Source organism: Rhagoletis pomonella, unplaced genomic scaffold (assembly GCF_013731165.1).
Source record: "Rhagoletis pomonella isolate Grant_MI unplaced genomic scaffold, Rhpom_1.0 Rhpom_scaffold_00004, whole genome shotgun sequence".
Classification (NCBI taxonomy): domain Eukaryota; kingdom Metazoa; phylum Arthropoda; class Insecta; order Diptera; family Tephritidae; genus Rhagoletis; species Rhagoletis pomonella.
In genome coordinates this window covers 76396377-76401336 of record NW_023458558.1, presented here as the reverse complement: position 1 = coordinate 76401336, position 4960 = coordinate 76396377, and positions in this window count along the sequence as shown.

Genomic DNA, 4960 nt, shown 5'->3' with positions numbered 1-4960 from the left:
TCAAAAATAGTACCACAAAATGCTTGCTTGATAATTTCGCCCCCCCCTAACTTTCAAGGTTTTTCCTATATATATACTGTATAACAAATTATACTCCCAACGCTAACAAAATAATTAGTTAAATAATTTAAAAGTGGATATGTGGATCATCCGGTTCTGTATCAAGAACTAACTGCAAAGCACTTCCACTTAAGAAGGGTAAAAACCTGGCTGCAGTCGGCAATGAGCAAAAATAGTTCAATTGTTTATTACTTTGTCTTTAGGTTTGTGCCTTTTCTAAGCGTACAACGAAAGTTTGTATCACATAATCAATCTGAGATTATTGATAAAACTATAGACCGGTTGGGTGAACAGCCAAGACGTTTACTTCTTAAGTGTGACAAAACAAAATTAAGTAATATATTTAGCATAAATGAATACACCAGCATACAAAATCTGCATACTCAAAATGTTCAATACGTCCTCATATTTATTTACACATACCTAGGTATATAATTTAAGAGAAGATATTTCACTGCAAAGCAATGGTTATAAATTGGTAGTTTAAATTACAAAATTGCGGAGGAATACGGAAAAAAGTTAATTTTTTTTAAATTTTTTTTTTTTTGAATAGCGTCTGGTCCGGCTATTTGATTTACTGTACAGGTATGTAGAGCTTTGAATTTAAAAAATACATCAGGGTTTAGTTGAGATATTCGCTTTTGATCACTATGTTTTGTACATTTGCCAGTACTGCAAAGCTTTTAACTGCCATTCAACTGGGAGTGGCCCGCGTGAGCTGGGTTTGGGTCCCGCCACGTTAAAACCCTGCCCAATGAAAAAAAAACACATGCCTCGGATGATACCCCCTTCTTTTGGTGACGATCACGGCAAACATAGGAAGGACTATGATATATGATATGAGGGTATGCACTTGGAATATCCGAACCCTTAATCGGGATGGTGCCTCTGCCCGGCTGGTTGATGTCCTAGGGAAAATAAAGGCTGACATCACCGCCACCTACGAAATGCGATGGACGGGGCGAGGAAGGTAAGCGTGGAGCCTTGCGACACAAACGGCAATAACGCAAAATTGCTTTATTTATTTACTATTTGTAAAAAAAAACAGTTTACTAACAGAAGGAAAAAGAGCTTTGTTTATTCCAAAAATACGATTAAACCAAGGCACATTGAACAGGTAATATCAGTATAGCAGCTGATTTGATTTTTTTCAAATTATTTGTTCTCGAAAATGTCAAATATTTTACATTTCTTCTCACAAAAATTCTAAATTGTTAAAATCTATTTGCATGTGAAACATTTTCCATACAAAACCAGCGATTAAATAGCAGCTTTTGGAAAGCTCGCCCAACTCAGCAGCATCGTATATACTTACAAGTATGGAATCCTATGCCCCTTTTTGTCTATTCTCTTTCTAAGAACGGACGTGCCTGCCAAACAGCGGACGTGCCTGCCAAACTGAAAAGCATGATGGCGGCAGTGTTTGACAGGCACGTTCGACGATGCGAACGGCAATGGAAGGTAAGAAATGGAAGATGGATGACATGAGAATGAAATAATTATGAAATAGCAGAATGTCGAAGCAAAAACGAATTTGAGAAATGTGACAAAGCGAATGACGTTAAATGAAAGAAATGTAAAATAGCGAAATGTCGAAATAGAAGAAATAGATGACAGGCTCGTATTCAAGGGTTTCGTGAAACAAAAAGTGTTGCTGTGTTGCGCCATAAAATATTTAAATACTTTTTTAATGTGGTTAAATTGAATCATACGCTTTTTTAATAAGTTGGCAAAAGTACATATTTCGCCAGCCAAAATATATATATGTACCTATGTATGTATATAGCGCGACGCTGCAAGATTCATTTATAAATACGGTATATGCTAATGACGTTATTCATAAAAAATAAAATAGATTTAAATAGCTCTGTACAGTGACATTTTTATAAAAAAATCGATTTCTTAATTTTTTATGAATTTGGGTAAAATATTTAAATTCACATTTTTAGTGCATTTTTTTCCTATTTATTACTTTTAAAAATTTTATTTTCTTTAATAACCGTTTCACTGAGTTATACCACCCATCAAAAATCAAACTATTTTATAAGAAATGTATTGACCTTTTTACAACGGCATTTAAAGAATTTTTTGCTCAGATTGAAAAATTGCCTGCTTCTCACACTTCTGTGGTGCTTTTTATTGTAGTTATTATTCTGTTGACATCTAAATTTCCCTACATAGATTTTATGTGATTGCCGATAGATTGATTACCGGCATTTCCTCTGTGAACTTTTTTTAACTACATTCATAAAAAAATTACTAATTTTGGTTTCTTCTTCATCTTGAACTGGTACATATGTTTGTATGTAAAATGCATTTAAAAACGTCATTTGCCCAATATGCACGATGCAGCGAACAAAGGTGGCACCGTCAGACATACCCCTACTTTGAATTTGTCGATTTTGATAATTCTGATCTAAAAGTAAACGACGTATCAGAAACTTTAAATGTACTGAAATTCACTTATACTTCCAGAAAAATCACCGCTTTTTCACATTTTCCTTATTAATTGTCATTGTAATTTTTAGAATTCAGCGCAATTAAAACACGCTTACTATCGAAAAATTTATTATTGAGAAAATTGGCTGGTCTGATATTTTCTTTTAACATGCAATTCGCCTTTGTTTACTTTTTGTACAGAAATGTCATCGCCACTATGACGGGGCAATCTTGTACTCTTTCTTGTCAAATATGCATTTTGATGTAACTGCTATGAAGCTATGAATACTCATTAAAATCGTTTCAGTTCGTAATAAACGTACATTACATACTTGTAGTCTAAATCATGATAAAAACATAGCAAGGTATAACCGTTCTCTCAATTTGTCGGCCATGATTTTTTTTTAAGTTAGAAAACATTTTAAAATCATATAAATGTGAAAATAAAAAAATGAAATTGTTCGAAATTGTTGTTGCTTGAGATGGAAAATGAAAATGTGTGTGTGAGTTTGTGAGTAAATTTAAAAATTAAATTGTTTGGAAACGTCAAGAATTTTAAAAGTGACTCTCAGCGGTTCTACCTTACTATATTTTTATCATGGTCTAAATATATTTTTTAATATGAACTAGCTTTTTTAATTCTAGAAAATATCAATAATCACAAGAATTATAAAAATTTCTCTTCAAAAGATACGTTTCAAAGCATCCCTGTTGATGTCATAATTCAAATAAAAATTTGAATAGAAATTTTGATGCAAACGATTTTCCTCGATATTCATCATAGAAATTTCTTTAATCTTTATTTTCTTCCACGCAAATTTACTCATTACTTTAAATGGCTTTCATCTTTTTATTTTTGTAAAAAATAATATAAACATGTTGCCCTTGCCAGCTGCAATAGCTTCAAAAGTGTGAATACCCAGTGCCCAGCTTAGAACAAGAATCCTAGCATTTTGCCTCCCAAATGTTACCGTCTGGCCTCCTCAAGATCCATAATGCCTCCGGAGTTAGTCAACACAACGTAACCAAATTGACGAGAAGGCAGCAAGTTGTTGGTCCACTTCCAACCATTTCAACCAATTTATGCGATTTAATGGGCCTCATGCATAAAAAATGAGTCTAAGGTCAGACTCAATTTTTGCACTAAAGGGGTGAGCTTAAGCTCAAGAATTTGTACTGAAAATCGAGTTGGAGCTTAAACTCACATTTAATGCATGAGGTCCAATATCTTCACTGCTACCTTGTGTTGCGTCCAGTAAATAGTGGCCAATTTTTACGAGTGCCTGTGGGCCTCTGCCAGTAGCTGCAGCTGCGGCGGCACGTGATTGTGGCATAACGTTGATGTAAGCGTAAAATAAGAAAAGGTTTGGTAAGGTTTTTCGGGCCGCTGCTTAGGCCACAATCGCAAATACACCCACACATGCGTACGTGCTGCGTAGAGACGTAAATTATAGTTTTCCCCGAGCTCCAGTTTCTTATCGCACTATTATTTCCCTTATTACTTATAATTCTCTGCCACGATTTACGCTGCTCGGGCCACGGCTGCTTTTACAAGAAAATAAACCATTTGTTTAAACGATGCTCATCTTACTTGTCCGTATGTCGCTCTGGAAAGAAATATATATTAAATTATATGTTTTCTTAAAAATAAATGCAAATTTACCTCATTTTTCCACCGGCAGGCACGAATATGATGTTCAAAACAAAAGCAATGACAACGAATTTCACACACATTGATGTATTTTAGCGCAAACGATAAGTTTCACAAATATTTTAAATTATTGCCTGGAACATACACATTTATCGTTATTATTGGAAATGCAAGACTTGGCACGCATTTTTAATTTCTTTTTTATTGAATTCAAATGAATAAAAACACATTTTTCTAAAATATTTCTCAATTTACATTTTAAAGTTTTTTCTGAAACTTGAATGTAACTCTGTGCGGAGAATGAGAGAATTGAAAATCAGGTGATCTCAGCTGTTTTCAAATGTAAACAAACAAAATGGCGCTTTCCATACTTGTAAGCCTATACAATGCTCAGCAGCACAACCGCTGATTACTGGGCGTTTACTAAGAAAGAAAGTTGCAACAATTTTAATTTTTTCAATTTACAGGCTAACCTAATATTCACGCACGCCGCCAATTTACTGTCAAAAATTTCTCATGCACATGCAACTTGTATGAGATCAACCGAAATTGAACGGCGTGCGTATGAAGCTAACTCAATTTCCAATTTTTGTTATGCGTGACATTTTGATTTGACGTTTCGCTCAATGAAATCAAATGCAAACGCATGCAAGTCAATTTCGGGTGACGCAAAAAAACAAATTCGACGGCATGCGTACCAAAACGCAAGCCGCGAATATTAGGTTAGCCTGTTAAATTTTTTACCTTTTTCGTATTTCGCATGGCACGCTTTGATGTAGAAGAAAAAAATCAGCACAGTTTTTGGCACCT